This window comes from Microcaecilia unicolor, chromosome 5 (genome assembly GCF_901765095.1).
Source record: "Microcaecilia unicolor chromosome 5, aMicUni1.1, whole genome shotgun sequence".
NCBI lineage: Eukaryota > Metazoa > Chordata > Amphibia > Gymnophiona > Siphonopidae > Microcaecilia > Microcaecilia unicolor.
The window spans coordinates 177920099-177933725 of record NC_044035.1 but is presented as its reverse complement, the minus strand read 5'-3'; the positions used below and the strand labels follow the sequence as shown (position 1 = coordinate 177933725).

The following is a 13627-nucleotide window of genomic DNA, read 5'->3' as shown; positions in this document are numbered from 1 at the left end:
AATAAACTTCCTGAGCCCCTACGTCTTGCCCCATCCTTGGCCACCTTTAAATCTAGACTGAAAGCACACCTCTTTAACATTGCTTTTGACTCGTAACCACTTGTAACCACTCGCCTCCACCTACCCTCCTCTCTTCTTTCCCGTTCACATTAATTGATTTGATTTGCTTACTTTATTTATTTTTTGTCTATTAGATTGTAAGCTCTTTGAGCAGGGACTGTCTTTCTTCTATGTTTGTGCAGCGCTGCGTACGCCTTGTAGCGCTATAGAAATGCTAAATAGTAGTAGTAGTAGTAGGCATTAACCTACTACTACTAGAGGTTGCAAAACTTGTCCCGAGAGCCCCCAAGCCAGTTGGGTTTTTAGCATATCCACAATGAATATGGAGATAGATTTGCATTCACTGCCTTTCTATTGTATTCAGATTTATCTGCTTCATATTGATTGTGGATATGCTGAAAACACGACTGGCAAAGGGTCCCCCAGGACAATTTGGGAAACTGTTCTAAATTACTGATTAAACCAGTTCTGGTAATCTGAAATCATTATCCTTTGAAAGCCGTTTAATGGCCTATGGAGGAAATGATGCCCATAAGCACTGAAACTACCACCATCATAAACTGGCACCAGAGAGACTGAATCACCCTCTTGGATCTAGAAGGGGGTCTCTGCATAGCAGAGTAGAGGTATATTAGCAGAGAAGTTTGAAGAACCTTGTATTGACGCTGGTCATGCTATCCCTATGCACTGTGTTGCACGAGGTCTTATCACAGTCGTACATTGCAGTAGGTGATGATGTAAAGGAGAAAACCTAGCTCCAGCAATTATTCCCACTTTAACAATTTGTAAAAGCATAGAAAGGTTAATAAATAAAACCAAAACAGAAAAAAAAGAATATAAGGTGATATCTTTCTATTGGAATAACTTCACTATATTTTCAGGCAATATTTAAACATCATGACAGGCATCTCTTTAAAAAGCTGGCTGTTGCATATCCGTATAGTTGGGTGAAAAGCCAATGGTCTGCCCTGGCAATACTCACAAAATTATATTGGTGGGTTTCAAGGCACCGGGACACCATGGAGTGCTATAATTGGCGGAGGGCAGGATTGAAAGGTGAGAAGAACGCGAAGGTTTGAAGAATTACTGCTGAGTGTTCGATTTCGTTGCCCTGCCCATACCGCCTTTGGCCTTTCCTGTGAATGGTAGTGGGCTTTATGGACATTGGGACCAAGAGAGATAACGTTTCTACACTGTGAAGTAAGTGGAGTTTTTTCCCTATGATGGTAAGCTATGCCCACACCCTAGAAGTATTGTAGGTGGGGTCACTTTACTGAGGTTTTTTCCTCCACGTATAGGCGTGTAGTGAATTGTTGTGGTGTCCTGGTGTCCTGAAACCCACCAATATAATTTTGTGAGATTTTCTTGTAATTAAACCCTTTAGCTTGAGTGTTAATTTTGTCACTATACCAATACTGCCAGAGCAGTTGTAGAAGTAGCAAAACCAAACAGATAGGGGATTTATCGGTATAACAGTGGCCATTATACATATAAATTCTTTTTAATATTCAGCCATTTGGGGGTAATTTATAAAGATTAATCTACATGTATACACTATTCTACATGTGGGAAAGGCCATTTATAAAATTATCCTGTGATATACACGTGTATAAGTACATGTGGTGACAGACAAGACAAACGTGTGCCGCTTGGAGGCACCCCCAGGGGTACAGCTTGGGTGGAGTTCTGATGGACCACATATTTTATAAAATATGCAAGAACACTCATACATTTATATTTCTTTCAGAGCAGGTATGAATGTGAGCATGGACATGTACTTGCTATTGGGACCATATCAACAGAATAGGGAGGACCACAGGGGTCACAGTTCCACCAATATTTCAACCAATATAGCATCGGTAACTAGAGAGTTTGGGGCAGGGCTGGAGATTGGTTAGCTTGGTCCCTCCAACTAAGAAGGTGTCACGCTGCTGCTGACTGGGTCTAGTTCTGTACGACTGTTATATAAAGGCACATATAACCCTGGTTTTACCACAAAGTTCTGGGCACCAGCTACTTCTTCAAGTCAGGTAACCAAACCAGGGGCACAAACAAAAGTTTTATTTCTACTGAGCTGGGCACAGGCCGGGGCTGGGCTTAATCCCCGTAGGCCAGAGGGTTTTAAGCCTCACTGATATTTATTCTCTTTATTAGTCTGTGAATAAATTGACTTTACTCAAACTTCAAGAAACTCTCCACTCCAGGTTTTATGTTTTATGATGTATGTATGTAGGAATGCAGGCATGAATGGTTATGTATGAGGGAAACAAAGGTTGTGATTTGGTGGATATATATTTTAATACGAGTTTGGAATAAGTAAGATTCAATAATAAAGTTTTGTATATGGCATATGTAATGTTAACATATATGCATAAGAGAGATTTACATACAATGGGATGATAGGCGTGCAAATCTCTCATGCATATTCATTATATATATATATATATATATATATATATCACAATGGGTTATCAATAATAAAAACAATGTACTAAGCACATTACATAAATTGTTGATGATGTACATTTCACCCACATTGTAAAATCCTTCAATAATATCAAGACAATATATTTATTACATACTACTATGTTCCCATTTCACCCTATAAAACAATAAAAACAAATTTCCCAAAGAATCTCCAAGACTGGACTTTCAAAAACGTCCTCTAGATGGACTGTGATCCTCCAGTCCCAAATGTTCACACACAGGGAATCAACTTCTCGTATGGTGAATCAGAAGGGGTGAACAAACATGTGGATTAAGGTGAGCCAGTTGATATTGTGTATCTTGATTTTCAGAAAGCGTTTGACAAAGTACTTTATGAAAGACTCCAGAGGGAGAGTCATGGGATAGGAGGTAGTGTCCTATTGTGGATGAAAAACTAGTTAAAAGATAGAAAGAGAGTAGGGTTAAATGGTCAGTATTCTCAATGGAGAAGGGTAGTTAGTGGGGTTCCCCAGGAGTCTGTGATGGGGCCGCTGCTTTTAACATATTTATAAATGAACTAGAGATGAGAGTAACTAGTGAGGTAATTAAATTTGCTGACGACACAAAGTTATGCAAAGTAGTTAAATCGCAGGAGGATTGTGAAAAATTACAAGAGGACCTTATGAGACTGGGAGACTAGGTGTCTAAATGGCAGATGACGTTTAATGTGAGCAAGTGCAAAGTGATGCATGTGGGAAAGAGGAACCCAAACTATAGCTACGTCATGCAAGGTTCCATGTTAGGAGTCACCGACAAAGAAAGGGATCTAGGTGTCATCGTTGACAATACGTTGAAACCTTCTGCTCAGTGTGTTGTGGCAGCTAAGAAAGCAAATAGAATGTTAGGTATTATTAGGAAAGGAATTGAAAACAAAAATGAGGACATTGTAATTCCTTTGTATTGGTCCACAGTGCGACCGCACCTCGAATATTGTGTTCAATTCTGGTCGCCGCATTTCAAAAAAGATATAATGGAATTAGAAAAGGTGCAGAGAAGGATGACGAAAATGATAAAGGGATGGGACAACTTCCCTATGAGGAAAGGCTAAAGCGACTGGGGCTCTTCAGCTTGGAGAAAAGACGGCTGAGGGCAGATATGCTAGAGGTCTATAAAATAATGACTGGAATGGGTAGACATGAAGCGTCTGTTTATGTTTTCCAAAAATACTAGGATTAGGGGGCATGCGATGAAGCTACAAAGTAGTAAATTCAAAACAAATCGGAGAAAAGATTTCTTCACTCAACGTGTAATTCAACTCTGGAATTTGTAGGAAGAAAATGTGGTAAAGGCGGTTAGCTTAGCAGAGTTTAAAAAAGGTTTGGACAGCTTCCTAAGGGAAAAATTCATAGACCATTATTAAATTGGACTTGGGGAAAATCCACTATTTCTGAAATAAGCAGCATAAAATGTTTTGTACTTTTTGGGGGATCTTGCCAGGTATTTGTGACCTGGATTGGCTACTGTTGGAAACAAGATGCTGCAATAGATGGACCTTTGGTCTGTCCCAGTATGGCACTAATTATGTAACTTATGAGATCTAAATTGATTTGCATGTACTACTTCTATTGTATGCAAACAGATCTCATGCATATTCATTGTGGAAATCTTGAAAACCGAACTGGGTTGTGGCCCTCGAGAACCATGGCTGCCCAACCCTGTGCTAGACATATAGGCACTCAATATCTATGGTTATATGTATGGAGAAGACGTCAGATCTATGTGTAAATAAAGGATGTATTTTCAGCAGCACACATTAAGGGGGTAATTCTATAACGTGGCACCTAAATGTGGATGCAACAAACAAGTGCACTTAATGGAAATTCTATAACGGCAGTAAATCACACCTAATTTATTAGAGAATAGTAGTACAAAATCACTTTGGTGTACTGAAACTTAGGGGTAACAACTTATGGCAGCTCAATGCATACATCTGATACTATTCTATAAGATGCGCACATTAATAGGCTATGCTCCACCCACTGGTGCAACCCATTTGCTGTTACGTGCCATGTGACTTTTCTTTTTTAATAGATAGCATAGTGGTTCCCAAACTTTCTAGGGTCACGGCACCCCTGGGCTTCATATTTCCTCTCATCTCTCCCCAGCCCCACCCCCAACAGCATTGAGTCCTACCTTCGCTGGTGGGGAAGTCCAAGCCCCATTAGCTGAAGAGGTTCACTGCCCAAGGTCCAAGCTCCATGTTGCTTGCACAAGCAAATCGGCAGCATGATTCAGCCACCAACACCTGCATTCCCATGCATGCTCTCCTTCTCTCTCCCCTTCCATCCAGCATCCGCCCTCCTTCTCCCTCCCTTACATCCCTCCTTCTCTTGCCACTTTAATCCAGCCTCTTCCCCCTCTCTCCCTACTTTCATCCAGCCTTTGCCCTCCCTCTCTCCCCACTTTCGTCCAGCTTCTGCCCTCCCTCGCACTTCCCCTTCCATCCAGTCTAAGCCTCCTCTCTGTTCCTGCTTCAATGACAACTTCAGAAGTTGGAGAACAAGGCCAGTGCTGGGCAGACTTCTATGGTCTGTGCCAGTCTAAGCCTCCTCTCTGTTCCCGCTTCGATGACAACTTCAGAAGTTGGAGAACAAGGCCAGTGCTGGGCAGACTTCTATGGTCTGTGCCATGATCGTGGCTGGACAGATTCAGCTTCAGTAACTGCAGAACAAGGCCAGTGCCAGGCAGACCTTTACAGTTTGTGCCCTGAAAATGGCATGGACAAATCAAGATCAAGTATACATATATAGTATCATATCATACCTTATGCTATGAGTTTATCTTGGGCAGACTGGATGGACCGTACAGGTCTTTAGCTGCCATCATCTACTATATTACTATGTTGAAAACTGACCTCATGGTAAAGAAATCAAATTTCCTAATCCAAGTAACTACACAGCCATTGAAAGCTTTGGATCATAAATAGTACACCAGTTTCCTTATGCTAAGCAGCACAAATCTTGCCAGTTTCATCTTGCTTGCTATCTAAAAATAGAAAATGTGGTTGGTGAATCTTGTGCTAGTTGGTTGGGGCTTTTACAACTGTAAACACTGGCAAAGCTCAAAGCAGGCATTTGCAAAGGGAATTTCTTGGCAGAACTATACAATTGATAACTATTAACAAGGAAGTGAGAATTGTAAAGCTACACCAGATTCGCAGCCAAACCAACACATCTCACATGGCTAGAGCAGGGTAAGACTCCCTTTCTACTCTCAGCTTTGTCAGTCAATTCCAAGTCATTCAGGACATTGAGCTGGTCCTGATTTTTTAAATCTCTTTTCTTTAAAACTGCTAAATATTAATTAGAGGGAAGAAAATTAAAATAATCCCTCTTGGAGCTTCCCTTTCAAAATCCTGCAGATTGGTACAGTGTAACCAGGTACCTCTCTTGTGCAGCCAAGGATAGAACAATCTCCTCCAGCCACAGGCTCCCGGTACAATGAAGAAATAGATGTCCACCAGTAACTTCAATCTTAAGGACTTTTATTCCATGCAGGTTTCTACTACACAGTTCCAACAGCAGCATAGCACATACCAGGATTCAATACAGGCTTACAGGCTCCAGTCTGGGCTCTTTATCCAGTGCACAATAAACAGTAATTCAATTCCCAAGACAAACAGTTCTTTCAGTTCATCATCACAGTTCAGTCACCCAGCAGCAGTTTCTACCTTCTATCCTCTTTACCTTCAGGAGAGTTCAATATTTTAGGGACTCCTTCTACCCAAGGGTTTTCCCCTGCATCAGCTTCACAGTGAATTCAATACTTTTGGGACTTCCTCTCACCCAAGGAATCTCAGCCTGCTTCAGTACTTTAGGGACCTCCCTGCCCAAGGGTTTCCGGCCTGCAACTGCTTCTTTCCTTCAGCTCCTCTCTCCTGAACTGAACTCCTCTGCTGGTACTCCTTCCCACCTGCCTAATCAATCCCTGGCTTCAGCTACCACCACCAATCATTCTCCTTCCATTAGCTTCCTCATACCCAAACCAGCTGAGTTAAGCATTACACTAATGAGACCAATCATGAGCTCCTGCACACAGGGTTTCCTAACTCTCTTTCCGCCTAGTGGCAGCCACTCTACACAACCTGCCAGCTTACACCCATGTCTTCCCTGATTGCCAATAGGAGTCCAGTCCGGGTTCTTCATCTCACCCTCTGGCCCCTTGCCTGCAATGCCTTCTGGGACTTGTATTTCAGACTGAAACTGCCTTAACCCTACTATCATGGATGTGACCTTATCACAACAGCAAAAGGGAAAGTACCTGTGCACACTAGGTCCACATTGAGCAGGTGCAAAATAAGTGTGAGAAAGTACGTGAAGAGATTTTAAACTGCATATTCTGTGTGGACTTTTCCTCCTGTGGCCAGAAGTATGCGTGCTGTGATCATATTTATTTATTTCACTGTAGCTCACACCTTTTCAGTAGTAGCTTAAAATGAGTAGCATTCAGGTACACTAGGAGGGGCATAATCAAATGGGGTGCTCAAGTTGTCATGAGGGTGTCCTCGCAGGACAGCCCCATAAAGGGGCGGGGCAACCCATATTATCGAAACAAGATGGGCGTCCATCTTTCGTTTCGATAATACGGTCGGGGACGCCCAAATCATGAAATTTAGGTTGACCTTTGAGTTGGTCATCCTTAGGTCATTTTTGAGATGGTCGTCCCCGGTTTTCGGCGATAATGGAAACCGAGGATGACCATCTCAAAAACGACCAAATCCAAGCTATTTGGTCGTGGGAGGAGCCAGCATTCGTAGTGCACTGGTCCCCTTCACATGCCAGGACACCAACCGGACACCCTAGGGGGCACTGCAGTGGACTTCACAAATTGCTCCCAGGCGCATAGCTCCCTTACCTTCGGTGCTGAGCCCCCCAAACCCCTCCCTAAAACCCACTACCCACAACTGTACATCACTACCATAGCCCTAAGGGGTGAAGGAGGGCACCTACATGTGGGTGCAGTGGGTTTTGTGGGGGTTTGGAGGGCTCAACATTTACCACCACAAGTGTAACAGGTAGGGGGGGATGGGCCTGGGTCCGCCTGCCTGAAGTGCACTGCACCCACTAAAAACTGCTCCAGGGACTTGCATACTGCTGTGATGGAGCTGGGTATGACATTTGAGGCTGGCATAGAGGCTGGCAAAAAATGTTTTTAAATTTATTTTTTTGGGGGTGGGAGGGGTTGGTGAACACTGGGGAAGTTAAGGGGAGGTCATCCCCGATTCCCTCCGGTGGTCATCTGGTCAGTTCGGGCACCTTTTCGAGGCTTGGTCGTGAAAGAAAATGGACCAAGTAAAGTCGGTCAAATGCTCGACAGGGACGCCCTTCTTTTTTCCATTATCAGCCGAGGATGCCCATCTCTAAAACACGCCCCAGTCTCGCCTTCGGTATGGTGCTGACACGCCCCTGTGAATTTTGGTCATCCCCGCAATGGAAAGCAGTTGAGGACGCCCAAAATCCGCTTTCCATTATGCCGATTTGGGTGACCCTGAGAGAAGGACGCCCATCTCATGATTTGTTTCGGAAGATGGGCGTCCTTCTCTTTCGAAAATTCACCTGTAAGTATTCCCCATTCCCAGATTCCCTTACAATCTGAGGGGTCCTTTTACTAAAGCTTAGTGCTCACTAATGGACATTAGCATGCACTGAGTGCTAAGAAGCCCATTATATACATCCATTCCTTCATAAAGGAATCCTGTTCAGAAGGAATAGATCCTCAGAAGCTTAACAGAGATTGGGTGGCAGAGCCGGTGGGGGGCTGGTGATTGGGAGGCGGGGCTAGTGCTGGGCAGACTTCTACGGTCTGTGCTGTGAAAATGGCAGATACTAATCAAGGTCAGGTATACACAAAAAGTAGCACATATGAGTTACCTTGTTGGGCAGACTGGATGGACCGTGCATGTCTTTCTCTGCCATCATCAACTATGTTACCATGTTAAGTTTCAAATTTATTTAAGGTTATACCACCCTTTGACGAGAGCTTTCAGGGCGGTGTACACTATAGATAGGTGATGTACTATATAGAGAGCAGAGAATCGAGTAGTGAAGAGTTAGCAAATGGAGAGGGAAATAAGAAGTCCATAATCTTACAGGACCGAGAGAACAGAAAGAAGAAAGAATAGAGTGTGATCTGTGATAAATATGAGGCTGTCCTAGCCGGGGCAGGCCACTAGATGGCGCTGTTCCCCTTAAAATGTCCAGGATGTCCGGGGTAGGCCACTAGAGGGCGCTAGGAGAATAGGTGGAGGTTGCTAGGACCGGGGAGAGGCCTGGGATGGCTACAGGTGCAGGCGGTTATGGGCTGGGTCCTGTTTAGCTATTAACCACTTTATACCCCACCTGAGGTGTGAAAGAAAAGGAAGAGAGCTGGTAGCTGAAGAAGGAGAATCCCCCTGGAAAGAACTGGCTAAACCCTATGGACTTGTGGTGGACTGTGTGCTCAAGGAAGAAAAACAGGCTGGGGTAAGAAGTCCCTAAAGCATTAGTGTTGGACTGTGTAGCCTCAGTACTTAGAGGAACTGTGTGTTCAAAGAAAGGACTGTGAGTCTAAAGAAAGAAAGGACGGGGTGTCCAAGGAAGGAAGGACTGGGTGTCCAAAGAAGAAGTAGGGCTGTGTGTCCCAGTACTGAGAAGCAGGCTGCAAAGCCTGGGGTTAGAAGTCCCCAAAGTATTGAGGTTAATGCTGAGCCCAGGAATCTGTGTGGGGAGGCTCAGTGTGAAGATATGTAAATGTATAAAGTATTTAAGCTAGAAGAACTGTGCCCAGGGGCTGGAATAAAGAATTGCCTGAATATGCTTTTGGTAAGACCTGTTTAATTTTGCCTCTGGAGAACCAGGTCACCCTGAGCGTGAAAGGATAACCTGCTAATCTGCATACGATTTGCATACTGAGAACCAGCTCACCCTGAGTGAGAAAGGGGCCCAGGAGCTTGAGGTTGGATTGCTCAGGATGCTGGGGGGAGACTGTTTGGAGTCCTGTTCAGAGGCCACGGGCTAATGAGGCCTGCTGGAGAGTGGGAGCAGAAGCTTCATCTTCACAGATCACATGCTGTCATCACTAGATGGACTAGAGAGATTAAAAGCATCTTTGAAAAGAGTTTTTTTTAGAGCTGTATGGAATTCTGCTGGGCCATAACAAGCTATAGGGCCCTTTTACTAAGCCGTGCAGGCGTCTATGCACGCCCAATGTGTGCCATAATGGAGTTACCGCACAGCTACCACATGGCCCTTGTGGTAATTTCATTTTTGCGCGCACCCCAAAAATATTTTTGGTTTTCTGGCGCATCAGCTACGCACGCCAAGTGGCATTTGGCGCGCGTACGTCATTATCGCCCAGTTACCATGTGAGACTTTACCACTAGGTCAATGGCTGGTGATAAGGTCTCAGACCCAAAATGGATTTTGCCGCATGTCCATTTTCGGCAAAAATCTTTAAAAGGGCTTTTTTACAGGCACACTGAAAAATGGATTGGTGTGCGCCCAAAACCCATGCCTACACTACCGCAAGCCATTTTTCAGCGCACCTTAGTAAAAGGACCCCTATGTGCAGGTAGTGCAGCTTCACAGGGCACAAGCAAAGCTGGGGTGTGAAAACCATACCCTTTCCATTGGCTTCCCTTGCAAAGTAGGTGGAGTGGGGGGTGCGTCAGCAGCGTTTTTGGACTTGTCGCAAAGGGCACGTGCCACGCTTGAATTCCTGGAATTCTGTGTGACAGAGTTTGCAGGTGGAGGGGCAGGGAATTCCAGAGAGTTGGGTCTACAACACTGAAGGACTTAGTACGAATTGAGTCAAAATGTAATTGGCGTAGGAAGCGAACATATAGCAGGTTAGAGGAGGATGAGTGCAAGAATCTGGAGGGGGTGTAAGGAATCAAATATCCTGTGAGATAGAGAGGGGCATTAGAATGGTAGATTTTGTGAGTCAGGACAAAAGTGTTGAAAGTATGGGCTTCTTAGAATTTAGCATGAGCTAATTCTATTACCTTTAGTAAAAGGGCCCTTAAGTTTGTACCTGAAGCAACGGAGAGTTAAGTGACTTGCCCAAAATCACAAGAAACAGCAACAACTTTTAACCAGGACAATAATTAGAATGGACATTTTTCTCCAATTAAAACATCCAATTATGGCTCCCTGTAAGGAAAAGCAAAAAAACAAACAAACTCTGTAGTTGGGTAGAGATAATGCTCAAAGAAAAATGAAGCTGCCCTTTGCTTTATGGGAATGTAGCCAGTCACACCTCCAGGGAATATGCTTCAGGATCTTAATAAAGCCACACTATATTTTATTTGGCATGGAAAAGATACTGACCTGGCTACCATGGCTTAATTGTTGATATTGATTAGTACTGAATTTTGTGGATCCTGTGATGGGGAGAGGTAGGGGAAGATGTCTGGTTTTGGAATAAGTATTTTATTTTGTATTATGTTTGAATTGCTGTAAAGTTTTGTCATTATGTTGCCCTTTTGCTAAACAGCATTAGGTGCAAATGCATACTTAACACAGTTTAAGTTTCAAGTTCAAGTTTATTAAGGGTTTGCTATCCTGCCTATCAAGGTAGGCGGCTTACCTGCTAAAAGTTACATGAAAATAGTAACACATATTTATGGTGACGACATATGACTCGAGAGGAGGGCAGAACTACAATATGGAAAGGAAAGAGGGTGGGGGAAGGGGAAGGAAGTGCTTTAAAAATGTACAGCCAGGTTCACTCTCCATGGTCAGTGAACATAGAATTTTGAGTATGCATGGAGAATTAGGAGTATGTGTCCGAGAACAAAAATGTTTTGAGCTCTGCCTTAAATTTTTGAAGGGAGGTTTGGTGACAAAGGGATTGTTGTAATTTGTTCCAGTGTTCAGGGCCCTGTACAGAGAAAATTGTTTTTTTTTAGTGTGTTCATGTACGTTTTTGCGAAAACACAGTACAACCTACAGGTTTTGGGAAGATGATCGAAGAGCTCTTTGGTTAGTGCATGGAGTCAGTAACCAGGAAAGATAGAGTGGTTCACCAGATATGTGGGTTTTATATACCAAAAGCAGAATTTTATATACCGGTAGCAGTGGAAGCCAGTAGGTGGCTTTTAGGATGAGGGTGACGGGCAGGCTCATTTTCGAAAGAGAAGGACGCCCATCTTTTGGCACAAATCGGAAGATGGGCGTCCTTTTCACAGGGTCATCCAAATCGGTATAATCAAAAGGCGATTTTGGACGTCCTTAACTGCTTTCCATCGCAGGGACGGCCAAAGTTCAAGGGGGCCTATCGGAGGCATAGTGAAGGTGGGACTTGGGCGTGCCTAACACATGGATGTCCTCGACCCATAATGGAAAAAAAAGGGCGTCCCTGATGAGCACTTGGACAACTTTACCTGGTCCTGTTTTTCTTATGACCAAGGCACAAAAAGGTGTCTGAAATGACCAGATATCCACCGGAGAGAATCGGGGATGACCTCCCCTTACTCCCCCAGTGGTCACTAACCCACTCCCACCCTCAAAAAATATATCTTTAAAAATATTTTTTGCCAGCCTCAGATGTCATACTCAGGTTCATGACAGAAGTATGCAGGTCCCTGGAGCAGTTTTAGTGGGTGCAGTGCACTTCAGGCAGGCGGACCCAGGCCCATCCCCCTCCCTACCTGTTACATTTGTGGAGGAAACAGCGAACCCTCCAAAACCCACTGTACCCACATCTAAGTGCTCCCCCTTCACCTGTAAGGGCTATGGTAGTAGTGTACAGTTGTGGGTAGTGGGTTTTAGGGTGGGTTTGGGGGGCTCAGCACACAAGGTAAGAGAGCTATGTTCCTAGGGTGCCCGGCTGGTGTCCTGGCATGTCAGGGGGACCAGTGCACTACAAATGCTGGGTCCTCCCACGACCAAAGGGCTTGCATTTGGTTGTTTCTGAGATGGGCGTCCTTGGTTTCCATTATCACCGAAAATCAGAAACGACCAAGTCTAGTGTTGACCATCTCTAAGGACGACCTAAATTTCAAGATTTGGACGTCCATCTTGTTTCGATAATACGGGTTTCCACGCCCTTCCATCGGGACGTTTTGCGAGGACGTCCTCAACAAAACTTGGGTGTCCCTTTCGATTATGCCCCTCACGGTCAAATTTCTTTTCCAGTTATTAATGTTATAGCAGCGTTTAGAATTATCTGTAAGCTTAAAATGGCATACTGCGGGACGCGCTCAGGTGTCCTGTGGTAACTGCCAAATTTTACATTTTTTTGAGGGTGTGTGTCAGGGGACAGAGAGTGAGTGTTCCTTCATTAATCAGTTGACGCAGCTATATTACCATGCACACTAACTGGTTAGTACAAGAGGTGGTAAGTGCTTATGTGGTAAAATTTTTTAATGGCTGCACATTAATGGCAACATTCGTGCACAGTCATTAATACAAAAAAATCCAGAAGTCCGTTTTTATGGCTGCAGTAAAAATATTTATGTTTATTTAAAAATTATTATACCGCTTATTCCAAGTATTACAAGGGTCTAAGCGGTGTACAATAACATTAAAATACTTAAAACACGAAAGGAAAAAATGGAACACCAATGAATATAGGACAGAGGACAAACATTCATTCAAAAGAACGTTATAATACAATAATTCACTAAAAAGTAGGGACTGACTCTAGGCCAATGCATACCTCAGTTCTTGAAAAAAAAAAAGGGGTCCTTTTACTAAGCCACGTAAGCATCTACACGCGCCAAAATGAAGTTACTGCCAACTACTGCGTGGTTCTTGAGGTAATTTCATTTTTGGCACGCGTCCGATATGTGCCTGAAAAATATTTTTTATTCTTGGATGCCCGTCATGGACGCACACCAAGTGGCATTTGGTGCGCGTAGGTCATTACCACCCGGTTACCACATGAGTCTTTACCGCTAGGTCAATGGCTGGCGGTAAGGTCTCAGACCCAAAATGGATGCGCAGCAATTTTCATTTTGCCACACGTCCATTTTCGGCAAAAATTTTAAAAAGGCCCTTTTTACAGGCGCAGTAATAAAATGGATTGGTGCACGCCCAAAACCCGCGCCTGCACTACCGCAAGCCATATTTCAGTGCGCCTTTGTAAAAGGACCCCAAAG

General features: G+C 43.9%; 1 protein-coding gene across 2 annotated transcripts in view; it reads right to left on the bottom strand.

Annotated features, from left to right (window-relative positions):
- Nucleotides 1-13627, bottom strand: part of ST3GAL2 (ST3 beta-galactoside alpha-2,3-sialyltransferase 2) — a 236995-nt gene that overhangs the window by 153435 nt on the left and 69933 nt on the right. The gene's annotated exons all lie outside the window — the stretch shown is intronic.